Source organism: Camelus bactrianus, chromosome 2, assembly GCF_048773025.1.
Source record: "Camelus bactrianus isolate YW-2024 breed Bactrian camel chromosome 2, ASM4877302v1, whole genome shotgun sequence".
Classification (NCBI taxonomy): Eukaryota; Metazoa; Chordata; class Mammalia; order Artiodactyla; family Camelidae; genus Camelus; species Camelus bactrianus.
This window is the reverse complement of record NC_133540.1, coordinates 107,201,829-107,229,062: the sequence shown is the minus strand read 5'-3', so window position 1 is coordinate 107,229,062 and position 27,234 is coordinate 107,201,829. Positions and strand designations below refer to the sequence as shown.

The 27,234-nt window shown below is 40.8% G+C and overlaps 1 protein-coding gene across 7 annotated transcripts in view; it reads right to left on the bottom strand.

Annotated features, from left to right (window-relative positions):
• Positions 1-27,234, bottom strand: part of RBM47 (RNA binding motif protein 47) — a 240,335-nt gene that overhangs the window by 131,854 nt on the left and 81,247 nt on the right. For 2 of the 7 annotated variants that reach the window (XM_074348873.1, XM_074348885.1), the window contains 2 exons: positions 22,578-22,660; positions 15,571-15,729 (listed from right to left, as the gene is read on the bottom strand). The gene's annotated coding sequence lies outside the window, so the exon portion shown is untranslated. Of the gene's footprint in view, positions 1-14,458; positions 14,993-15,069; positions 15,181-15,570; positions 15,730-15,876; positions 16,029-22,577; positions 22,661-27,234 lie in introns of those variants that run through there. The other 5 variants (XM_074348899.1, XM_074348879.1, XM_074348893.1 and 2 more) reach the window with 3 other exon arrangements.

Below are 27,234 nucleotides of genomic sequence, written 5' to 3'. Positions count from 1 at the left end.
AAAAGCCCTTTCTTTTGCCATCGAGATTGAAACAAGCTTAGACTTGGATTTCTTTTTCTCTCCTGTCAACTAGGCTTGTTTGTGCTGGGCAAACATGCAAATTCTGAATTCAGAGATTGTTGGAGCAATGACAATCTTAGCTCTGATAATCACTGACCTGCCAAAGCTGCTGTTAGAAAAGCAGGTACAATCCTAAGATCCTGGCATGGAAGCCACAGTCTGGGTGAACACATGTTATGAAGTAAACACAAGGAGCAAAAATCCTGCAAACATGGCACCACTGAATGAAGCTGAGTGCCTTAAATGTACATTCCTTACAGTCCGCCTGCTAATCCTACTGTCATCGCTGACTCGGAAAAACAAGATGATGTGGAACATGTGAGCTATCTGCAGTGTTTGTAAACATTTCCAAACCTTTTTTGATATCCACTTTTATTGGGGGAGGCAAGTGTGAAGTAGAGGAAATCAAAACTTTAATTTAGAAGGCCTGGGTTAGATTGTGGGTTCCATGTGAATTAAGTCATTTTTCCCAGGGAGCCTCAGAGTCCACCTCTGTCAGTTGGGGACTCTGAATATCCCACAGACGGTGCAAAGATGAAGAAAGTTAATGTGAGGGACAGCAGGTACCGAACTGCAGTACGGCTCAAGGACAATGGTGTGGAAAAATGCAGTCATATTACTAAAAGAGCTTAAAGGAAAGGCACAAAGACTTTTAAAAGTAGGAACCCAAGTGATTGTTCCTTCTTTTTCAGTTTCCATTCGTACACGCTTTGCCCAGGAGATAAAGTCCTTGTGATCTAGTTTCTTCCCCCATCTCTCTCTGGGGTCAGGGATTCCCGCCTAATTGGCAACTACCTGTTTTTCATATCTGAGCCTCTTTCAAGACTCATTCAAGAATCACATCTAGTCTAGAGCCAAATTGAGTGGCTTTGGACTCTGGCTCTGCCCTTACTATGCAATCCTAGCCAAGTTATTGAACCTCTCTGTAGCTCAGTCTTCTGGTCTGTAAAATGGGGACAATAATTGCATGTATTTCACAGTATTTTTATGTGGATTAAATGAGTTCATCTCTGTAAAGTGCTTAGAATAGGATCAGGCATGCTATTAACACAGGCTATTTAAAAAGTGTATTAAATTACAAGGAGTTTCCTAAAGTTCCCTCTTTCTCCCCCTATGCCTCCTCAGGTTAAACTGGTGCTACTGATTCCTCAGAGCATCTGGAATATTTCATGGTACTCATTTTTAATGTTGTCATTCTGTCAGTACTAGCCCATAAAACTCCTTTAAAACAGATCTTTTCATATTTCTAGAAGGTAAACATAGACACAAAATAAACGGTATTCAGTGAATCAATGGATGAATAAGAAATACCTCTATTATGGAAAATACAAAAAAGCTTTTTTTTTCCCCTTACATGTCTCACCTCATCTGTGAGCTCCTTAAGAACCCAGAGTATTTCTTACCCATTTTGTATCTCCAATGACTGATATAGAACCTGTTGTCTACTCAATGGATAAATGGCTGGAGTTACTGCCCCCCAAAAGGGCCCCCCAAAATACAGAATTTTCAAGAGTTCTGGAAGCATGTATTTGTTTAATATAGATTTTATCTCTCTATGGAGTTTAAAGAATCACCTAAGGACTTTTCATTTTAAATGACTTCAAGATACAAACTTGATAAAGCACAGGACAACTTCATTCTACTTAACATAAAGCTTTAAACTGAAGGCATCTTCAGGTCTCAATATATTCTACTAATAACCTTTCTCAAAGCCCAGCTCTGTTAGAAACTCATAAAGACCAAGACTCCTCTCAAAAAAAAAAAGTCTAACAAAATTGTGGGAGTATTTTAGTGACATCAGTAGGACCCAAGGAAAAATTCCCAGAACCTTAGAAGAGTGAAGAAGACATTAAGCTCTGAATCCATGGCAAAGGGAAAAACACACTTTGCAGGCTTTTCTAGCAGACTGCTGGTGAACGCTTGCATCATAAGAGCAGAGTTCAATTCAGCTTTGTCACTGACCTTCTCCCTCAAATTCCTTCCCTGACCCTGAATCTTCAGAAATAGATGGAAATTAAAAACTAAAGGCAAGCACACTGTTTGCTATATAGGACTGCAGTGGTTGTGGAGAGCAAAGACTCGCCTAGAACAAGGTTTTAAAACCTTGGCAATTGTGACTTTAGGGTCAGATAATTGTTTGTTGTAAGGGGCTATCCTGTGCATCTCAGGATATTTAGCAGCATCGCTGGCCTCTGCCCACAGATTCCAGTAGCATTCCATCCCTCCCAGACTGTAGCAACCAGCAATGTCTCCAGACATTGCCCTGTGCCCCCTGCACAATCTCCCCCAGTGGAGAACCACTGGTCTAGAACCACCAGTCTAGAACCACCTTGTATGTCAGCAATACTCACTATCTCAAATGGGATTCAGGAATCAAGAATCGAGTCTGTAAGAATTTAGTAAGATTTGTACAGGCCATCTAATCTAACAGTTTTCTACCTATGACTTAATGCCAGTCTAATCCATCCCTACCCCTCATTCCCATTTACTCCCACTACCTTGATCTTCCCTTTAGAAATTCTATGAATAGCAACCTTCTACATTTCTGAACCATGAAAGTAAAAAGACTTAGAGAAATGTGGGGCGGTGCAAAACATGTCTAGTCCAGAACCTCCCCTCCCTTCTATCCAATTTTAAAAGCGAGGAAATTGATGAGGTGCCACGTCCAAGGTCACTTGTCTGCTAAGCCCAGGGCAGATCCTGGTAAGAAGACTGGTCCTGGTCCAGGGATTTTCCCTAACCCCTTAACTCATTAAGGAAGCCTTACAAGAATCTGAATCCTGTGGGGGAGGGTATAGCTCAGTGGCAGTGTGTGTGCGTAGGATTAAACCCAGGACCTCCATTAAAAATCAATCAATCAATTAACCAATCAATCTAATTCACTCTCCCTTCCCTGCAAAAAAATAAAGATTCCTGACCACTATTTACCCTGGGGAAACTGCTTGACCTGTTAGTCCCTCATTTCCACATCTGCTAGATGAGAATCATAGTAAGACCTACTTCTTAGGATTGGTTCTATAGATTAAATAAAGTCATGTCTGGCATTATCGCAGGTGTTCCTTCAATGTCAGCTGTTATTGTTAGCCATTATTATTTTCTGTTTTTAACTTTCAACTTCAAACATTTAGTTATAGATAGCTGTTAAGCAATTATTCAAACACAAGCCTCCCTTTTTCTCTATATGATTACTATAGGTACACATATATAGTAGCCCTTCACCAAAGTATTTTTCTTATTGAAAACAGAATTTAAATAGATGTGAGACTTTCAGGTACTATATGTCATTTTGAAAAGTGAGCCACCTTATGCAAAATCAAAAATCACGTCATTTGGCCCAATTAAGCAATAATAAATTTGATTACACCTCATGGGCTCCACTGGTGTTGACATACTAGAATGAAAAGCTGCAGCCGTTGACAGTTTCTATAGCTATGATTGCAAAACATTATCCATCATAACCTCCTACCTCCACCCACTCCTAATGGTTTAGGACTTTCTAAAACATTACTTTTTTGGACTAAAGTTCTCCATTGCTTCAGACCACAAAATAGCATCTTATTCCTACCAATTTGGAAATACATGCTCAATCTTTTTTTTTTTTTCTTTTTAGAATAACCACTAGTAGGGGAGGAGGGCTTACAGTGGTGGTACTAAAAATAAACCGCTAAGCTTCCATTCCTCCAAGCCCCAAAAGCCCTGTACCTTATTTGCTGTCATATGCCCAGTGCTTCCTCTAGAAGCTCGTGGGTTTGCTAAAAAAAAAATCAGCCTTTCACAATGTAGTTTAAAGTGTCTGTACTGGCTTCCAGTTTCCACTCACATAACATGTGGACCTGCAGCAGATCCTACCTAAAGTGAGGTAAGGAAGAGACAAGAAATATATTTGCATGTCCTAAACAGATCTATTTGTATGTGCCAATATTTACAGCAAGAATTTGCATGCCTCTAAGGGGTTGTTACTCACAGGGAAATCCACTGTATTTCATGCTGTACTATTTTCTTTTTATACTTTGTAATATGAGTCTTTGTCCATGCATGATTTACACTTAGTTTTCAACATTTAATGTTATTTAATATAAACTAAATATATATTTATTATGTATTCTATACTAAATATATTAAATATATTTGATTATCTTAGCACATTCATATTTATACTATATTAGTGTATCAATATGTTAAATATATAACACAAATATCAAACATACATTTAATATTAAAGTATTAAATATATATATATATATATATAGAATTAATTTGGATTAGAAGATTCTTAATGGCTAAAACTGTATTTAAGATTTTTTAAGTTAATTCACCCAAACCCATCCCCACCATCAGTTTCCTATACACTGTAGATGTTCAGTTATTGTTACAGAATTGTTTAGTCATTTGTGATATACTAAAAAAAGGTCACACCTTATCTATGCAAATTTGGACATAATGAGAACAAGAAATAATGAAATCCAAAATAGTTGCCTGTGAAGAAGTGCATCCTCTTCTTGCGGGAGGTGCTGGATACAAAAGGGAGACTTTCAACATCTCTTCGGGATGTTTAACAGGCATCTCAGTAAACATGCCCCAAACTGAACTCTTGATTCCCTCTGTCCCCCTCACACCTGTTCTCCTTCAGTTTCCCCCCATCAAACCCAGTAACTCCAGCCAGAACCCTCACTCCTTCCTCCACACCTACATCTTGGTATTTCTCTCAGCCATTGGTGAAACCCCTGCCACAGCTGAACTGAGACGGTAAAAAAGGCAAGAGGATGCACAGAAGAAATGGCACCCAATTAACCAGCTTCTCTCCGCCTACACTGTCAGCTTCAAAAAGGAACTCCTAATTTTCTCGCTTTGTCTGCTGCAACAGCCTCCCTGCAATCCAGTGCAATCCAGTCTTCACCCAGCAGTCAGTTACCTTTTAACAAGTAAATCATTTTTCATGGCTTCCCATTGGGCTCAGGAGTGACAAAACTCTTTCCCATGGTCTGGAAGGACCTACATTCTCTTGGACTCAGTTACCCCCATGACCTCACCTCACGCCCCCACAACTCCTTGCTCACTGCAGCAACAATAACCTCCTTTACGTCCTTGATATGCCCAGCTTTTCCTAGCCTTAGAACCTTCATAAATGTTACTTCTAGCAATGATCTTTCTTCCATCAGACACCTTGAGCATCACTTCCTTGGAGGAGCCTTCTCTGACCACTCTAGCTAAAAATCCCACCTTCTGTCATCTAGTACCTCTTAGTTCCTTCAGAGTACTGAATCCCATCTCAACCCCCAAAGAAAGCCCCATGAGGGCAGAGAACTTTTATTCTCCCCTGCACACCTAGTACCCAGTGTCGGGCATGTAGCAGCTACTCAATAAATAACAGTTGAGTCTGTGTCTACTTTAGAAAAATATGTTTTTTTCAATGTCTAGTTTGAACTAATTTAATTCATATTTATCTTTTTTTCAAGTGTACCTAATTACTAAGTCTTTATTTTGATAAATTTTTTCTAACTCATAAATAATTACCACTAGCTCCACCTACATAGTATATTGTTAAAGTCAGGTCTAATTTAACATTTATATGCTATTCATTTTTAATGTCCCATTCAGTACATATAAGTAATAAAATGATTTGCAGAAAGTACAAGAAATATTAGCAGATTGTTAGGTTTTTTTAAAAAATTTCTCAAATTGTCCAGTTACTATCAATCGTGATGATAGCTTCCGAATCAGCTTTAAAAAATGAAAAAATACCGAAATAATTCTAAATCAGCCACAAGCCATTATCAACAATAGTCAGAAATAACTAAGAGGGGAAGGTATAGCTCAGTGGTAGAGAACATGCTTAGCAGGCATGAGGTCCTGGGTTCAATCCCCAGTACCTCCATAAAAATAAATAAGTAAATAAATAAACCTCCTTACAATGCCCCCCAAAAACCCAAAAATAAATTTAAAAAAATAAATAACTAAATCCCAGGATCCTCATGTACTTTCAGCAGAATTTATATATTACTGCTTTTTCTTCCTTTTTTTTTTTTTGCAAAGAATCCTCCTGGCTTGTACACTCACCTTTAAGATCATTTCTGGGGTCCCCAACCTAGTAGCCACAGGATTCCACCAGCCACTGGGAAAGTCCTTTACAGTGCCAAGTGATGGATCTAAAAAGGGCATGTGGGCACACAGAGGGAGCTGTACCTCCAAGGACCAAGAAATACAATTCTGCCAAACCAAGGAAAACTGTGCAATGCAGAGAGAGAGAGTGAGGCTGGGGCTAGCAAATCAGTATGACAGATCAGAGAGTGGTTGTGCCACTCGGTAAAGGCAAGACCGAAGTTTTGTAAAAGGTTCTGGAGAAATATTAAAGACTCGGACAATGACACCAGCCCTCATTTCATGCCAGGTCAAGGGAGAACACTTAACTGAGCTTGGCAATCGAGAAAAAAATCTAAATGGAATCTGCAGCAGCAGTTGGCATTTGGCCAAATCTCAAAGGTCAAAAGAGATAGCTTAAAAAAAAAATAAACTTGTCTTGACATTTACTTTCAGAAAAATCATTAATTATAATTAAATGACAAAAGAAAATGTGATCAACAATATAGCAACATGAGTTAGTCAAGTGCAATTATCTGTAGGGCATGCAATTCACAAGACTGGTTCAAAACAGAGCTGTAAGACTGAGATGGAAATCACAAAAAGATTGCCAAAGACGAGGCTTTGATTTGGAAACAGAGAAGTGCTGGAGTGATTGCACCATCCCCACACTTAGCTCTGCCTTGCTCGTTACTTAGTCATCTGCCTCCATCAGGGGCTCGCAGTGGCACAGAAAATAATGAAACCAGAGGAACCAGAGAAAATATGGCAGCTTAGCAGGAAAGGTCTGGGGGGAAAAAATCATGCGTATTCAGAAAGATGTGTTCGTGGTTAAACTTTAAGTAGAACACACAAATAGTACTACACTTTCAGTCATACTTGTGCTGTATAAAAAGCCTGTGTTTTATTCATTTATTCGACAAATAGTTATGGAGTACCTACTCAATGGCAGACTCTGCTCTAAGGTGCTTGGAACGCATGAATAAATGAAGCAGACGTTCTAGTGGGAAGAGACAATGAGCCATATAATCATATAGCATGCCAAAAGGTACTATATAAAAAAAATTAGTGGGGAGGATACAGCTCAGTGGTAGAGTGTGTGCTTAGCATGCACGAGGTCCTGGGTTCAATCCCCAGTACCTTCATTACAAAAATAAATACCTTCCCCCTCCTCCAAAAAAAAAAAAAGAGCAGGGTAGAAGCCAGAAAGTACTGACAGGAAGGAGGAATTGCTGTTTTAGAGAAAGGGAGGAAGAGTAAAGACTTGAAGGTGAAAAAGTGAACCATGGATATATCTGGGGAAGATGGTTCCGAGAGGGCGAAGAGTCAGTGCAAAGGCTCTGGGGCAATAAGTGGTGGTTACAGCAAAGTGATGAGGGAGTGAGTGATAGGAGGTGAGAATAAAGAGGTAATGGGACTAGAAATACAGTGCCTTATTGGCTTTTGAAGGAGATGGAGGCTCTGGAAAGTTTTAACAGGGAATTATCATGGATACTGTGCCAAGAACCAAGTATAAGGGGTGAGAGCAAAGGTGGAAGCAGGGAGAAGAGACAAGCAGATTCTGCAGATCCACTGCCAATTTCATTGATTAACCCTAGCGAAAGGGGCTTAAAGGGTAAGACCTTTCATACATCTCTAGGATGTGTGAGAACAGGGGTGTTATCGTTTGATTTCAGGGTCTGTGTGCCTCCTACACTTCCCGCTGGAGGGGTGAGTCCTAGGATCCACTCTGGAAAGGGTGAAGGGAGAATATTCTGAGATCCCTGCCTCCCTAGGCTTGGGCTCAGCAGCTGGGAGTGATTTGTCTATAAACATGGAGCCACTGCAGATGCAAGGTACAAAGTCCAGGGCTCACTTGTACCATCTGAGCTGGTAGTTCCTGTTTGCTCACTGGCAAATCTACATATACCTGAGGTGGATCCTGGAACCCACAATGTAAGGCAAAGAGGAAAGGAGGTCCCTGGGCCAAAATATTTGCACCAAGTGGGAAGAGCTAGCTTGTTACTGGATTCCCTTTGCTCTGCAAATAGCATTTCACTAGAGGCAATTCTCTCAATACTTGTTTGGCCACCTGCCCTCCTTCCTCTTGTCTTTCCTTACCCAAGAGGACACCAACAGTCCCACCAGAAACACCACCCCACTGTGGCTCAGAGATCTGTATATTCACTTGATGTTGTCCTTCCCCTCTTGATCTCTGTTCCATCTCCCCAGTTAAAAAAAAATTTTTAAAAAAGCACTTTTTCCCGGTAATTATCTAATACATTCCTTCTAATACATGCAATTTTGAAAACTGCATTTTTCCCCTTCCCATAATTACCAAGTAATGAGTCTGGGCCTTTAAAGGATGATAAAGAGCAGAAAAAAGAGGTATAAACTTTTAAACAAATTGATGGGCACCCAAGCACTGTCACAATTTGTCCCCTCAATGGCTGTAGCCTCCCATATCGTGCCATGCTTTCAGAGGCTTGGCTGTGGATAAATCTTCCATTCTGGCTCCTTTCTGAGTTCATTATATCTCCATCATATTTCCTCTATCCAACAATATTTGCTAAAATGCTCTGGAAAAAGTAGAGGTCATCCAAATAAATATGATCCATAATACACACCCATGGGATGCAAAGACGCTGTTATTTTAGAAGTTAATGAATTGGGCAAGATTCTTATTTTATTTATTGAGCACTCAACTATAAGCTGGGGACATTGAGGGACACAAATACTATTCAGACATAAATCCTGCCTCCAAGGAATTTACTTTCTGTTTGGTAGGGGAAACTGTACAGGTACAAAAGTAGCAGGTGATGTACAATGCCATAAGAAGGACACATAAGACCCTGTGGCACTTCTGAGAAAAGTCTCATACTATACATTACGATTTCTGACTAGTTAATGCTAACCAACAGAAGTCATAATAGGCACTACTTAAGTTTACTGTATTAAGTTCTTTTACACAGAATAGTTCTACTTTGCATTAGCCATTTCCAGACTCTATACTCTGTCTTCAGCAGGACATTTGGCAGTCTCTCACTCAATAGATAACAGCATCATTCTTTTTGCTTCTAATCAACATCTTATAGTTTCCTGAGAGAAAAGAAAAATGCACCTTGGCGATTCTAAATTACACTTTCTCCATACAGCTAAGATACAAAAACCAGAAGGAACTTAGCAGAATAGTGCCAGCCTACAACGGGCAATGGCCACTTGGTCAAACCAAACCCAAGGAGTGATCTTAGGAAAAGAATCCTGGATGCCAACCAGCAGAAGACGTCACAAAAGGAGTTAGATAAGAATTCAAACACAGAAACGCATCCAAACATGATGTCTATGTATATCATGCTGACTATGTACCATCTCATACCGACTATGTGCCAGGCAATGTTCTAAGTCTTATTTATCCAATAGATTAATTTAATCCTTATAACAGTCCTATGAGGTAGACATTTTACAGTTGGGGAAACTGGGTCACAGAGAGATTTTTTTTTTTTAAGGTAACCTGCCTGAAGTCCCAAAAGTGGCCAAGCCAGGATTTATTTGAACCAAGTCAGTTTGAATTGAGTGCAAATGGTCATCTTTTTCCCCCAGATTGTCATTTTCCACGCTGGCTAACCACCTTTTCCTCCTCTCCACATGTGACCAAATTTTGCTGACTGCCCCAAGAACAAACTAGCCCGAGAGCTGAGCTCTCCTCTGCATCAGCATGCTGTAGCCTTTGCCTTTTAAAATCTAATTAAACTCCAAGGTAAATTCTCAACCACCACATTCTTCCCTGCCAAAGTCTAAAATATAGTAAGATCATCTGCATGGAGAAATACATCATAGATATTAGCTGATAGAATTTTTTAAAAAACGAAAACATCAGGCCATTGAATTTTCTGTTAATAATAAGTTGCAGTGCCCCATTGAGTTCTCTGTGTCACCAAATCCTCCCAGTTGTAGTTACACAAAGGCAACTTTGTCTTGAGAAGGCTACTGAGAAGATGGGCCTAATCTTGGCAAGGGCTTGGTGTACCGAGAACCATGTTATTATTTTTAAAAATAAATAACAAACAAAAAGAAATATTATTTAAGCCATCTTTTCAAAAAGCACAGTGCTATTATCATCACGGACATGGATCCTTACTTTTAGAAACATGACTATTTTACCTGAGCTTAAAAGGTTCAAATATACATTTTCAGAATGGCAATCAAATTGATCTAAGAGAATTAACACCTGAAAAAAAACCTCCTTCATTTCATTAAATATTTCTTGGCGTGATGTGAAATGCTTTACAAAAATGATTGAGCTGGGTCTCAGTGCTCTGAAAGGTAAATACTTTTTATTATAATTTTGCAGGTTGGTATTTCCTTGGTCAGGGGGAGAAGTCCTGTTCCTGTTTCAGCTACACAATGCCCCGCATTCATTGTACACCCACCCACTGCGCGTTGGTATATATAGTTAACTCTTGCTCACCCACATATGGATTATCCATAGCTTCTGGGATCAGGTTGTCTTTCTCCCCAGTAAACGGAAACTTGAGGAATATGAGCAAAATTGCTATTAGCCAAAGCAAAGCACAATCAGGAGGCTAACACTGTCAGCAACTCCTCTTTCATTCAATATATACCCACCTATTATGGTCTTGGTACTGGGCCGCCATGCTCCTGAAAGAACCAGAAACATACAGCGTTCCCAAAGACAAATATCACGATTTGAGACGAGAGATTGTTTTCTTGATTAATGTAAATAAACGGCTGTAATTTATAAGTAGACATTTTGCACTACCGGGAATCTGCTGAGACCAAAGGATTGATATTTTCTACAAATCACAAAGGGTTTTCAGGGTTATACTAGCACTTTGTCTTCTGATGTCATCTCTCCTGAGTGGGCTTCAGAAAGCTAGAGAGTGTACTTTTGATTTCTAAAATGACTCCACTCTTAAAATCTGATGGAGTTTACCAAAAAAAGCAACAGCTACATAGTCAATCACTTCTATTATTGTACCAGTTTCCTTATGTATTGTATTTAACATATAAAATGTACACATCTAAACACACCCACAAATCACTTTGGTATGAACTAAGTTCCTAAGATGACAAAAGTGATATACATAATGAAAAAGAAACTTCGTATTAAATACATAAGTTACGTAAACTGAGCCACAATCTTTTTTTTCAGGTGCCCTTAAACCACTGCAGAAAGTAGAGGAAAGGCAGAGTGGGAGTGCAGTTGAAGGGGTGTGCCTTTTGTAATCAGTTTACTTTTGGCTGTAGCAAGAGATGGCATCTTGAACTCATTCAAAGCAGCCATCTATTGCAGTGCATTGGGAGCATTTGAATTACCAAGGGTGGGGGGCAGTGAGCCTCAAATTCCTACAGTCACCAGTTCACCTGCAATATTTGAGGGCATTGACAATCTCCACATGAGCTTTCTGGTGAATTCCACATTATTTAAAGGTGGAACTCACCTGTTTCGTGGCCATTTATTCCTCCAGACACTCCCTCCCCTTCTACTTTGACTGGAAAATTCCTTCCTCACCCCCTTTTCAGAGCAAAAAGTAAGAGGTTCTGAAAAGAGGGGGTACACTGACTTCAAGGGAAGGATATCGTTTTCCTGTCTCCTCTCCCCCATATGGATGCTGACAGGATAGACAAGGAGGCAACTGTGAAAGAGGCAGAAACAATCAGAAAGCAAGCTCAGACCATCTCAGGAGTGTTTTACTGACAAGATGATTCAGGACCACACACAAAAAGTGGCAGGATGCCATTTCCCCCTAAATCCTCCAGTATGCACGATGTTTCTAACAATTTGTGGTGGCAGTTGAACAATTACTTATTATCATTTCTACTCTAGTTCTCTGGAGTTTCTAAAGGGCTTCTATCTCGTATCCCAGGTCATCCCTGCATTGCCATTATTGCAAATCTTTTTGCAATTGTTCTTTGAAGCTGTTCACTCTGAGCAGGTGGTTGTGTTGACTAACATGCAACTCTTAACGATATTAAACCAGAAAATCAACATCATCATAAGATACAGAGACTGCTCCCAAGAGGAAAAATCTCTCTCTTGATCAGGCCAGCAGCTAAATCATTCCAATATAACCTTTAACTTGGAATCATTCCAAAAAACACTTTTTAAACTGATTTACATATTCATTGTAATTTCACAAACATTTGGCACACAAAGTCTAGATTAACGCAAAAATCTATTCTTTTTCTAAGTCTTCTGAATCCCAAACTTTAGTCCTCTTCAGAGTCTTTTCTTGGATTTTGCATCCTCTGGGAAAACTGAATCAGTTTCCCTTGAACCTTGGTCCAACTTTAAGGAGATCTCCCTCCCCCTCCACCAGCACCCCTACATCCATTCCCTGGCCCTTTCCTGAAATATCAGAAGGGACTTGAAATGTGGAGGTGGAAACCTGTCTGAAATAGGCAAATACTTTCCTACAGCAGTCGAAGCTCAGTCATTTGGGACATGATTTATTTTTAATCATCAGATCAAGAGGAGAATTTGGAAACCAAATTCATTTTGTAGGAAAATAATTTCATTTACTCTAACCTTCTAATCTTTGTTTAAATTACTGAGAACAGGTTCCGTTACTAGTAAACCAAAGAGAACAGTCTAATCTGAATGCTTTTATCATGTGAGGGGAAAAAAAAAATGGGAGTCATCTTAAACACTAGTCAGAGCAAGTACAGAGGACGCGTGTCCAGAGGCACATAGTTTCCTTGCTTTGTATCTTGATCTCACCCTCAGTGTCGCCAACTGCTTTGGGCAGAATCCTTTCACAATTTAGAGCATCAGAGTAATCAAAAATACTTTGACAATGAAAACTGTGGAGATCGGAGTAAAAAGATGATGGCAAATTTTTAATCCTACAAACTTCTGAGAACTCAATAACCAAATAAACTTTCAAAATTTGATTCATTTTCAGCATATGTTCACAAAAGACTATTGAGCAGATAAATTTAAGTGTACCCTAGTCAGATAAAGAAGCATGGCAGTTAGACTAGCAGCTTGGCTTTTGTCAATTTATTTCTTCCCTAAACAAATATTGAAAGTTAATGATGAAGCTGAGTTCTTGTGAAATGTCTGATTCCTCATTCTCCCAGTATGCAGTACTTAAGTCAGAGAGACCAACACTATGTACAGCAGAACAAGGTGAAGGGAAAGGTAGACCAGAAAAAATACAAAAACCCAAATCTTTTTTTTCCTCCTCCTGTTTCCCCTTCAGACTGGGTTGGTTTTGTTTCCCTCCAAGATTTCAGTTCATCAATCTGACAAAGAGTATTATTTAAATTAACAGCAACACAAAGTCCCACAAAGTGCTATCTCATTGCCTTGATTGAGTTTGCCTCTAGGTTGTCTCCGGTTTGTCTATAGGTTGTGTTTCATGCTGCTGACAACCTTACACGTTTTACAATTGGTACCTGCAATTCTCAAGATCTAAACTGCAGTTGTGCTTAAAACTGCGACAACTTCATGTTTGTGTTGTCAACCCTGTCTTTTCTCTGCCTCCAGCATTAAAAGTTTTAAAGAACACGTTTCTTATCTACATTCCTGTAAAGAAAACTGAGTGAGCCGTTAAAATGCCACTAGAAAAAAGTTGATTTTTCGTTCAAATCACTACGGCCTATGAGTAAGTACCCTGAGGACACTATCTTTCTATCACTTTGATAAGCCTTCATGAAAGAAGCTGCATCCCCAAATGCCTTGGGACAGTACCCAAGAGTAGATGAACTTTTACCTAATTAAAAAATGAATCACTTATTTGAAAAATTCCACTTCATTTATTTTAACTGATTTCTTAAATATCCAGTGACTGGTGATTTGCCAGCTGTCATAGTTCATCAGCCCTACAGTTTCAGGCAGATTGAAATTTTAACAACTAAGCCTGCACTCAGGGTTACCTTGGGAGGTAAATGACTGCAGGAAGACATTCCCCCTTCCCCCGGCCTAAACACTCAAATGAGATGCCTGTCACCAATGTTTCCTCAATTTCACTTTACTAATGAGTCTAAAAAGTCACCTGTGCCTCTGCACAGCCCAATCATATGCTTTCAAGGACAAAAAAAAAAAAAAAATCTGTCCCTTGTATGGAAAAGGTTTCATCACCAAAGGAAACATGATGGGGCTGACTGTACATGATTTTCTGCTTTTCCAGAAGCTGACGCTTTTAAAATCTTTTTCTAAACCGTTGCTTTCCCATTAAATATACCAGAGTCGGAAGGGGGATAGTAGAATAAGGGAGATAAGGGCTAAAAAGAGAAGAAAACAAAATTTCAAAATTGGGACCCAAATGTAAGATTAAGGGACAGTAGTTAGAAGGATTGCCAAAAACTACCTTACCTTTGTTATGTATTTGCGGTCGCCCACTTCAGAAATTTACACCATTCACAGCCGGGTAGCAATTTACACAGCTAGGAAGTAACCTACCACATCTTCTCGGCCTCCCTCTTTTTAATGTAAAACCAAAATAAGGAGTGTCCAGCTACTCCCCACTGTGCCGCTTAAAGCAACAGATCGTTTAGGCTTAGCTCCCAGACTCTGGGAATTCCAGTTTGTCAGAATTTCTTAACCTTGGAAACCTGAAGAGAGAAACTCTCTACGAGGACAACTGCCCGAGTCCTGGCTTCTCACTGTCCCAAGCTGCACATTCCAAAGTGGGAAGCAGGAGCGATAACCAGAAGGCAGCTCTCTGGGGCTAAATTCCTGGCGGGAGCGAGAACTTGAAAGCGCGGCGACTCCACTGGCAGAGCGGCGCCGGATCCGCACCCCGGGGAGATCCGCGGCCCCGGGAGCCCTGCTGCGTCCGGCGCTGCGCACGGGGAGCGCTCGGAGTCTCGTCTACAGCTCTTCCCTGTTCCCTCCGCCCTCCTCCTGTTGCCCTCCCCCAGCCGAGGCCGTTCGCCTCACAGTAGCAAGGTTGTCTCTCGTCTACTCCCTTCCCTTAAACTCACCAAACCAGATTTTTACTCCCAACACCGGCAACTTCCCGTAAATCTGCACTGAAATTTTATCCTGCTTGCTGAGCCTCCACTGGCTGAAGGCCAGTGCAACATTCCTGTTGTTTTAGGAGCGCAGATACCTTTGCTGAAGGTTGAAAAAAAAAAAAAAAAAAACTGCCTTGATCGGGAGGATCTGGGGACTTCACCAGACCGACTTCTCTCCCTGCTCAAAAAGTCACATCCATTTCAGACAGTCAGAAATGGCCCCAGAAGTGGCACCTGCTCCACCTGAGTTCATCTGTCCGCATCAGACGTCTGGCCCCCTTTGGGCTGTTGAGGGAAACCAAGCAGAACCGTGTTTGAGGAATAAGGAACCTGCTTTTGAATCACAAGCCGATCAGTACACCCCACCCTCGTTCTTCCCCCAAGTAAAGAAGTCGTTTAACCAGGTAGGATCACAGCGAACACGGTGGCGTGCCCGATGGAAGGGGGGACCTCCCAGACTGTCCTTACCTGAGGCAGAGCACCGCTTGGACGAGCGCAGGAAGGAACGTCACACGGACCAAACCCTGACCTTTGCCGGGGCCTTCGCAGCAGGGCCTGGGGCCTGGGCGCTGCTGGCTCAGAAGTGGCTCATTTTAATGCGCTCTGACCTAAAGTTACAGCTGGTTTCTAGAAAGGGAACAAAAAACACTGCATTTAAAAACAGCAACCAAGCCCTCTCTTAACCTTGACTGATCTCTGGGGAGTTGGCTCTAACCCCCACCCCATCCCCATCCCGAAGAAATCCGCAATCTGGGCCCCACCCCGCCGCATTACCTGTTTATGCAAGAGTTAAGGAGCCTCACGCATTTCAATAGAGCGCTAAGCCTGTTTGTAGGCGCGTAATCGGCCAACGGGAATCGAATTCTGTGACTAAACAGGCTAGAAGAGGAAGCAGGCACTACCAGGAACCTAAAACGGAGTTGTGATTTCGGGTTGCAATGTCATTCAACTGAGGAAAAAAAAAAAAAAAAGTGCTGCTTCTCATTGGGCTCTTTAGTGAAGGAATAGTCCAAAAATATTTTTCTTGCTGGTTAAATGAGTTAATACATGCACAGAGCTTAGAACAGTGCCTGACACATTGTGTTAGTGACCGTAATTATTGTTGTTGTTATTTGTATTTGTACTTGACTTTTTTCTAAAGAGAAGTGGTCGTGACCAGAAAAGTGGGCTTTTGATCCAGCACAGCCACTAACTGTAAGGCCATGAGCCAGTTTTTCTTTTTTCTTTTTTCTTTTTTTTTTTTTAACCTCTCCCAGCTTCCATTTCTGAAAGAGTTTAACAATCAGATTTTTGCAGTTTACATTCATTGTGGGAAGTCTTGAAAATAATGGAAAATAAAGTTTCTATAAAATAGTGTCCTACTGGTTTTCATCTCATTTAAAAGTTGCAAGATGGACAGGATACATGGAGATAAATTGGCCTCTACATTCCACGAAATTTGCTGATGGAAAGGAAGCTCAGGACCCTGGACATAGCAATCAACCTTGGACACATGCTTCATTCTAATTTGGATTTAGGCACTTCATTTGCTGCCTGACCCTGGGGAGAGTTACTTATTTGGTTAGAAGCTAATGCTGAACAAATAATGGTCACTGTATTTTGAAAAATAGTGTGAAATAGAAGGAAATAATTTTTAAATTCCTCATAAATATTCCAAAGTGATTTTTGAAGGCAAAATGTGCTCAGTGCTGACACACTTTTTCCTCCACTTAACTTCATTTTTAAAGAAAAAAATCATCGTCCCTCTATATGAATGAGGCCCTTTGCACTTCACTGAGCACATTCACCCACCTCATTCACCCACTTCATCTTACCTGATCATACAAATCAATCCTATGAGGTACTTTATCCCCATTTTGCAGATTGAAGACACTGAGGTCAGTGCAAGTTTTCCCTGAGTAGTGAGGCCAGGATAGTTCCCAGTTCTAGTTCAATCTAAAAGCAGCATGTGCCACCTTTGGGAAAAATGATTCCTTCAAACCAGCAAAGAATTCTGAAACATTTAAAATCCCTTTGATTTTTTTTTTTTAACCTTCCCTATGGCGCATGATTTAACTGAGATCAACTAAACATTTTCTGAGTTTCAGGTTCATTCCATGTCAGAATATAAGCCAGGGTGAACCATGAAGAGCAGGCAGTGAGATCTCTCCTCTGTTCTCTGACCACACCTAAGGGCTGACATTCCCAGGTAGGGGACAACGGTCCACAGCCATGAGACAACTTAAAAACTCCAGCTCCACGTTCACTGGATTTTAATTTTCTTTTTCCAAATGTATGGCCTTGAGCCTCTCAGTGTCAGAGACCCTGTGCATTATAGAATACAAGAGGGGACATTCTCAGGCTCACAGATTTTTCTGTCTCAGAACAGGTTTTTCCATGGGAAGCCCTGGGCCAAACCTGGGTAATAACGACCAGGAATAATAAAGTGAGTCTGAAAGCGTGGAGATCAGTGACTATGGGTGAGCTGAGCTGCAGGCAGGGAAGATGGCCCTTGAGGAGGCCCAGTTCCCTGCAAGCAAGTCCTTATGGCAGTTCTGAGTTGGCGACTTTCTCTCAAATATTGCCTGGCACTTCTGCTCCTTTTTCTCAGTTTTGCACACTGCCACTTAGTAAGTGGGTATAATTCTTATTCCCAACTACTTCCCACTGCTCTCCCCAGGAATATGGAGAAAATAAAACAGGTTTTTTTAAGTGGCAGGCAATAGTAGAAGAAAGTGAGCGTTCATTATTACTTCTTTGTGGCTGACCTTGACCCCTGTTTATTATTTTTATTATGATTATGATTATGATTAATTCTCAGGCAGACCTTATGAACCTGGGGTATTTGAGGTCTGCAGATCCTTGCCTTTTGCTTTCTGTTTTTTTCTTTCCCATCTACGCAAAAGGCAGAGCGCTAGAGTGAATGCAAATAGCACGGAGATTCGTTTCCCATAGATGTGAGTTTGAATCTCAGGTCTACTTCTTAGTTTTGTGATGCTGGGCAAATTTCTTAACTGCTCCGAGCTTCAGTTTCTTCATTTATAAAATAACAACTACTCCCTCTCTGGATTTCTATGAGTTAAACGAAAATGAAATGCAATGAAAGACAAATACTGTATAATACTCCTTATATATGGAATCTAAAAAAATACAACAAACTAGTGAATATAATGAAAAAGAAGCAGACTCACAGATATCGAGAACAAGTTAGTGGTTACCAGTGGGGGAGGGGAGGAGTATTTAAGGGTGGGAGTGCGGGAGGCATAAACTATTGAGTGTAAGATAGGCTCAAGGACGTATTGTACAACACAGGGAACAGAGCCAATATTTTGTAATAACTGTAAAAGGAAAGTAACCTCTAAAATTATATTTAAAAAAAATTTTTTTAAGTTTAATAATGAGGGGTATAATCTCATTACAATTCTTGGCACATTGTAGGTACTCCAGAAATGATATTTCCTTTCATACCTGGAAAAACCTACTCTACAGCTTAAAGAATTGTCTTTTACACATTTAAACCTTAGATCAAATAACATTATTCCAAGGCACCCTCATCAATAGAGGCAAGCCTCAGACCTTTGTAGAGAACCACAGTATAATGATAACCACACATCTACAGAGAATTTCCAATGATGTATTATCATCTTTGTTCATCAGAAATCTGTGAGGTATGTATGGGTAAGGCACAAAGCATTTGTATCACCCATTGCTCAGATTAGGAAACTGAAGTTTGCTCCAAGTTGCTAGTAAGTGGCAGAGCCAAGGAGTCTTTTTGTTGTTGTTTGGGTTTTTTTCCTTAAATGGCTTTTCACTATTCCTATTGCCAGCACTATCATTTTGCTATTCCTATACCCAGTTAGGGAACAGAATCAAGGAGTTCCAATTATCTTAGCTCCTAGTTGTGGGGAGAGGGCCAGGAAATTCCAGCCAGAGTTTGTGGACACTTCTCTCTTTGAAAGTACGGAAACCCACAAAGAACCCCAAAGATCTGTGCCCTATGAAAATTAGATGTGCTGACCCTCTGCAGATGCTTCGAATTCTGTGACAAACAGAAGGGCAGCAAGACAAAGAACTCAGGCTTGATGTCAGTAAGATCCAGGTTTGCGTCTTGGCAGTTATGGGGTTATGAGCAAATTACCTAACTCTCTGAGCTTCAGTTTGTGGCTGATGGCAATACCTAACTGTAGGGTCATCATGAGGATTAAATGAGACGATACACATAAAAACACAGCACTGGACATCCGCTAAGTTTTCAATACATGCTAGTTATTTTTCTTAAAGATCAAAGACCAGGCACTAAAATCATACATGTGAGGCCTAAATGAGGCATGCAATATATAAATGCAAAGAGCTTAGAACAATGCCTGGCATATAATAGTTGTATAACTGCTGTTATTACTGTTATAATGACTTCCCTATATAACAATGCCTTGTAACAGTGGCTACATGATGAGTGATTGATTTTTGTGGGGAGGGAAACTTCTGTTATTTCTTATGGAAACTGAACTTATAAAGTGAAAAAGGCAAATATCTTCTCAGTGGATTTACTTTCTACCTGTTTCCCTCATTTCTCTTATTTTTACTTGAAATGGAAAACTTATTGGTAAATGGGATAAAATCACTGATCTGAACCCAAGCTTTCTGTTGAGGCTGGTGATATTTTGCCCAACAGAAATTATTCAGAAAAAAACCTTATGGGGGGGGGGAGGGTAAAGCTCAGTGGCAGAGTGCCTGCTTAGCATGCACAAGGTCCTGGGTTCAATCCCCAATACCTCCATTAAGAAATAAATAAATAACTTATAATGAAAAAGAATATGAAAACGAATAGATGTATGTATATGTATGACTGAAACATTATTCTGTACACCAGAAATTGACACATTGTAAACTGACTTGGTGGGGAGGGTATAGCTCAAGTGGCAGAGCGCATGCTTAGCATGCACGAGGTCCTGGGTTCAATCTCCAGTACCTCCTCTAAAAATAAATAATGCTAATTACCTGACCCACGTCCCACCAAAATAAAATAATTACATAATACAGTAATAAATAAATAAATATTTTAAAAAAAGAAAAGCACCCCATTATAACCTAGAACATGCAACTTGACCCAGAGAGACCTCTCATCTCCACAATTTCCACAGTGTCTCATTTCCTCCTATGGTGGCCAGTAGCTACCCATAGAAGCCTTTTTAAAGAACTCTTTTCTTTTTTAATGTTGATGTCAAATCCCCACTGGATCGAATGTGTGCAAATTTAACACAAGTTATTCCTGGGCACACATTAAGCCAAAGCATTTAGCGCAGTGACTAACCCTAGAACGCAGTCATCAGCCCACAGATGGAAGAATGAGGGAGGGCAGTGTGAACTCCGCTGGAAGGGCATCTGGGTTTGTGGTTTCCATGCCACACCATAGGAGGGCCTGTAACTGAATTTTAAAAATGTACTGAGTTCACAGAAAAGGGAATTAAGTATAGCAGGGGTTCACTTCGAACATTAATCTCGGAAGCCAAATCCTTCATTTTGAGAAAGGCCTTCAATACAAGGAGTCCCTTGACCTTCGTTCTTCCTGCACAAACAGCTCTGCCAAAGCCCGCCTGCTTAGACTGCAGGCTTTTCCCGCCTCACCAGCCTGCTGAGATGGAAGGACCCCTGATGTAAATTACAGGCCCTTAAAGGCCCACTCAAGACCAAGACATGGTTTTGTTATGGCGACACATGCTGTTAATTCCTTTATATTCCTTTAAGGCTTATTCCCCACCAGAGAAGACCTACAGATTTCCTTTTATTTTATAAAGGAAAACAGCCTCACAGAAGCAGCTCAATCATTCAGCAATAACTTATTAAAAAAGATTGTCAACATAAAATTACTAACGTTTATTAAATGCTTACTAGAGTATTTGCCAGACGCTGTATTAAGCACTTTACATGTATTAACTATTTAATCCTCACAACAACCCCAGGAGATAGACTGTTATTATACCCATTTTACAGAGGAAGATGCAGAGAGCACAAAGCAGGTGACACTGCTAAGTTCCCATAATTAGAAAGTGGCAGAGCTGGGGTTTAACCCAGGCAGTCTGGCTCCAGCATCTGTGATCCTAACTGCTGTACTCCATGGCCTCACAAAAGAGGGTCTGTGTATTCTAGTAGCAGTAGTGCCAGTGTAAAGACAGAGTCTGGCATGCGGTAGGCAGTAGGCAATCAGAAAACGTTTGTTGAATGACTGAGTGAATGTGGACATACATTTGAATGTTGTGATATCAGTTTGTAGAAGTACATGTCAAGGAAGGTAGGGTTTAGCTCATCTAGGATCTGAGGTTGAGGGTCACATAACAGAATGAGTACAAATGTGTCTTCCAAAATATGGATAAGGTTTCATTTGACATACATTGTAGGGAATGAGTATTTTACAGGGGAGAATTCATTTCAGGTATGGCCAAATTGAGACCATAAAAGCCACATAAAAATAATGTGAATATTCTCCTTGTTGCTTCTATTGTTTCTCTGCTTGGAATATCCTCGTAGACACCTTCCATCCATCCATCACCAGCTGAAGCATAGTAGTTAAGAACACAGTCTGGACCCAGATACCTGAGTCTGAATCCTGTCTCTGCCACTTACTGTGCAACTGTGGGCAAATAAGTTAACCATCCAGGGCCTTTAGCCTCCTTGCCAGTACCCTCACCATTAGGAGTATTAGGAAGAGTCCACGTGTTACTGTAAGTGGGGTGCTGGCAAGAGCACCAGACCATTATAAGCCCAATGTAAGTATTTCTTGTTGCGATTCACCATCCAGCTGTCTACCTATTGCTTTATCCAATGAACATTTATCAAGCATCTACTCTGTGTCAAGTTCTGTGCATCATGCTGAATATAGAAAAACAAATGAAATATGGTCCCCATCTTCAAGGAACTCGTATTCTATAGCAAAGGTTAAGCAACCAGCCGATGGCCTTACAGTATGTAAATCCTAGAAGTTCGGGGCAATCTAATCTCGGCTTGAGGGGTTAATCTAGGGGAAGTGATATCAGCATTGAGAGGCCTGGAAGTTGCTTAGGAGTTGGCCAGGTAAAGAAGATGAGAAGCGTATTTCAGGAAAGTGAAAATCACCCCAGAATAAGTGAGACAGTGGATTCAAGGGTGTGAGACACCCTTGAATTCTCTGTAATTCAAGTAATTCTCTGTAGCTAGAGGGTTAGATGGCTGTAGTATAAGATGAAATTGAGAAATAGACAGGGACCAGTTAATAAGAATCATCTGTTATGCCAAGGAGTTGAGAAGGGTTTGGAATAGGGAGTGTAGAGATCAGATTGGGATACCTGTTAGAGTCTAGGGTACTGGCAAAGTAGATGGAGAAGAAAGGATAAAGGATATATTTAGGAGGTAAGAGTCATGGGGCTTAGTGACTAATCAGATTTTGAGGGTGAGATAGGAGATATAAAAAGGTTTGGAGCGGAAATAATCATTTATTCCATAAACATTTTTTGAATACCTACCGTGTGCCATGCACTGTTTTAGAACTTGGGAAAACAGCAGTGGACAAAACAGGCATAAATCTTGTCCTCATGGAGTTTATATTCTGGTTGGAAGAGAAAGAAAAAAATAAATAAGTAAAATATACACCAAGTTTGATGACAGTAAGTACTAAGAAGAAAAACAAAGCAGGGAAGGGAATAGAAGGATAAAGCAGGGAAGAAAAATAAACTTAAGGGAAGGGATAGCTCAGTGGCAGAGTGCGTGCTTAGCATGCACAAGGTCCTGGGTTCAATCCTCTGTACCTCCATTAAAAATAAATAGATAAATAAATAAACCTAATTACCTCCCCCCCCAAAAAAAATTTTAAAAAGAAAAAGAAAGCTGAAGTGGGTTGCAATATTTCAATGGTGGTCAGAGAAGTTCTCTCTGAAAAGGTGACCCTGAGAGGGACTGAAGATATTGAGGGTCAGAGCAATTAAAGCACCCAGAGGAAGTGTACTCCAGGCAGAGCAAGAGTGTTGCTGGCATATTCAAGAACAGCTAGAAGGCTGGTGTAGCTGGAGTGGAGAGATGGAAGGAGAGAATGATAAGAAATGAGTTAGGAGGATAATGGAGCCATGAGGTCAACCAGAGTGTTGGGAGAACGAAAAGAAGGCTAGAGACAGGAACTCTGTACTGAAACAGGAAGAAGAGTCCACGGAGAAGGCTGAGGAGAAAGTGTTAGTCCTAGAAAGAACGAGACTCAAGCAGGGCCTGTCAGGGAACTATATTCAACACCTTGTAATGGCCTATAATGAAGAAGAATATGAAAAGAAATATATATATATATGAATCACAATGCTGTGCACCAGAAATTAACACAACATTGTAAACTGACTTTACTTCAATAAAATAAAATTTAAAAAGGAAGGCCTGTTCACAAAGTCAAGTGAGGCAAAGGGTTAAGTAAGATAAGGATTGAAAACTACCATTTTGTTTAGCAACTAGGCGATAACTGGTGACCTTGACAACGATGTAGTGGTAAAGCCGGGTGGTGAAGGAATGAAGACAGCAGGTGTAGACAACTCTCTCAGATAAATGGACTTGAAATGAAGAACAAGGATAGGATAACAGCCAGAGGAGCAAAGGAAAGCTCGCCTTTGGAGAGGAGAAAGGCCTTGGAATGTCTATAAGCTGAAGAGAAAAGTTAGTCAGATAGGACTGGGTGTCCTAGATACACAAGACAATTCATTCATTCATTCATTCATTCACTCAACAAATATTTATTATCTACCCAGAGTCACACACTGGATGAATAGAAACATGATCCATTCCCTCATCTTGGAAAGATGGACACATGTGTCACTGCACATAATACAAAGTGAGGAGGGTAATAGAGAGAGATGCAAATGCCAGAAAGAACCCAGTAATTCTGCCCGTGTGGAAAGGAGGGGAAAGTGAAGGAAACTTTCTAGAACTAAAAATGAGAAAATGAAGGGTAGCAGGGCATTCTGGTCAGGGAAGGTCAGGAAGGACAAGGACTAGATTGGGGGAGGGCAGTGAAAGCACTTAGCATCCAGTGTGACGGGAGCCGGGGGGGTGGGTGGTGAGGTGGCAGGATTTGCAGCTGGTAAGGTGGGTGGGGGCTAGCTAGTTAAGAGACTTGAAAGGAGAATGGTCTTCATTCTTATGGGTGATAAGATTTTGAGCAGGAAAATGACATGATCATAGGTGTGTCTGAAGCACAACACAGAGGATGGCTTGAAGGGGGGAGAACTTGGGAGCGGAGAGACTAGTTATGTGGAAATTGCAGTGGCTCAGGAAAGAGATGACAAAATTCACAGGGCAGTGGCTATTCAAGAGATGCTGAATGTGGTAGATACTGTGAATTACTTCATTCCACTCTGCTTCCAATGCACTTTCTTGTCCTGAAAGCCTCGAAAGCTAAAAACCACATTTCCCAGACCCCTTGCAGTTAAAGTTCCAAATGTAATGTGAGTTCTGACACACAGATCCATTCTGTGCAAGGTTTAGAAGGTAAAAATGAGGAGGGGGCCAGGTTTCTGGCTGCTTCTGCTGTCTCTTCCAGCAGGCACAGCTATAAACATGTAGGATGTTCCTGTGGCGTCATCCTAAGGGTCTGCTGGTTTTGTGGGTAGAGAGAGCACAGAGCACAGGGCACCCATTTTTTTTTTTGCTGGTGTGGACCTGGTAGACGTAGCATGCCTCTGTTGTAAACATGGCAGTGGTAGCTTTCTGATCCCAGAAAAGTGATGTCTCTGAACTCAGTGGTTATAATGGTGGTTTTCTGACTCCTCACCTTCCTGATTGTGGCAATGCAGCAGCTCTCCTGACAGGCCAGTTCTGCAGCGTTACTGTGGAGGGCAGACCTCAAGCTCCAATGGAATGCTGTTCTATCAATTGTATAAGCACCTAATCGCATATATTAAATCCCTTTCTGATTAAAACAGCTAGAATGATTTCTATTTACTGTAACTGAACCCTCCCTATGTTGAATAAATAGAACTGAGAGAATTTGATGCCAGCTGAATGCAGAAAGGAAGAAGGGAGTGTGTGGCAGTGAGAAAGAGAGGAGGCAACTACTTCCAAGGTTTCTTGCTTCTAGCCATTGTCTCTGGCCACCCATCAAAATAGGGACTCATAAAGAGAATTGGAGACTTGCAGGTAGGAGAGTGGGGCCTTTCATGAGTTGCCAGGAACAGGTTCTCCACTGCGTCCAGCTATGGGGCAGGCAGTTGAAACTAACTAGGTCATTACTGACTAATAGAGGAGCAGAAGGAGATTCGGTTCCTGAACCTAAGTGGCATCTTTACTGTAATGCATCAGTGACTCACACTTTCAAGTTCAATTCTTAAATGAAGAGTCATATGAAATAGTCATACACAATGGCAGAGTTCGTGAAATTTATACACACTTAACTGTCTGTTCCTGGGGGCAGTTTCTCCCTCATGTCTTACTATTCAGAAAGCTTTAACCCTAGTAGTACCTCCTTTCTTAACTCCAGTAAGACCAGTGCATTCTTTCTTTTTTAAAACAATAATATGCTAATCCACCAGCATCTTTCTTTCAGAGCCTAACTGACACAGTATTACTCAAATAAAATCACATTCTAACTTCAACTTATTACTTTGGCAATGACAACCACTCATTGTGACCCATATGACTCCTCCACTCAGAAATATTAAGTGTTTCATTGTGGATTTTACAGTAAACCTGGACAAGTAATAAGGTTTCCTTTTTCTCCCACCTCTCCCCCTCCCCTCCTGCTCCCCCCTCCCCCTCCCCTTCCTCTCTTTCTCCTTCTTCTTCTTTTGATCTGATTCCATTTATTGTCAGCACAGGGACCATGACTCTAAGGTTGTAGGCAGTTGAAAGGTAAATGGACCTCAGTTCAGCTCATTTAATTCTTTGGACAAATAACAGCTTGACACTGCAAACTTGAGATGGGAACATGTGTTTTCTGTTTTTACTGTAAGATTCAACGGTTTACACAGCTGTCATTAAGCATGTACCCAAGTGTATACATTTCTTAATGGACACGAGGACTGGAAGCAGGAGGTAGAAGAAGAAGCATTTGCAATCTGTTATAAATATTAGCACCTATTTTTTTAAAGAAAAAAAGACTCTTGGTAAGACTTCAAGATGGATTTGAATATGTCTTTATTGTAGCATTGGTGACGTTTGGTTATAGTTAATTAAATGCAAATAATTCTGCCCAACTGGATTATGAGCCCTCTCCTGGGGGTGCAGAAACTGCCTTGTTGAGCTGTGTTTTCCCAGTTCTAAGTAGAGGTCCACATGATAGGCACTCAAGGAATGCTTGATGACTGACTGAAGGAAGTTTCTAAACTGGGGGTCAAGGGACAATATTTTAGTACTGGTTCTGCTTCAGTTTCCTCAACTATGAAATGAATCTCCAGGTCTTAAGTTCTGTTACTTCCTTGAAGGGCTTCTTATCCATAAAACTTTTTTGATCTCTAATGGAAAAAAATAATCTTCCTAAAACATTTGAAGTATAGCTGTTTAATGAATTCAGTTTGGTTGTGCCTTCAGTAGGGATTGAATGACCTCTTGAGGTTCTTTTTGGATCCCATGGTGGTGGAATCCTATTAACTCTCTTGAGATCTGGGTCAGATTCACTGGGTGTGGAGCCCCATTCCAGAAATGAGTTGGCTATTAAATTGTTTCTATTTTCCTCTTGTTTACCATCAGGATATTTCCCCTTTCCATGGGGATTTTCTGAAAAGGTCACACAGCCACTTCAGAAAACTATCCCCTTGTTGAATGACAATGATAGACCTCTTTCTCTGGTTGGCAACCAGAAGCAACTACTGTCCGATTTAGGCAGAAAGAGGGGGCTAGGCCACTTAGTTGGCCAAGGGCAGAGGGAAAGTCCAGCCTCCAATGATGACATTAGGACTGTGACAAAATGTCTTCCCTGGAAGTGACAATTAGGCACAGTTCCACTGAGGCATTGCTGGAGCAGCACAAGGGGAAGGAAGCATCTTCTGTGACCAGCTCTGGGCCTATAGAGGAGATCCAAACTACTTTCACGCATCCTGTCAGCAAGGCCTTTGCAGTCCACATTCAAAACACATGAACACAATAATCTAGTGCCCTTTGGGATCAAGGATAATCCTGCAATAAGCAGTGAAGAGCTCTGGGTAGGGCTATGAG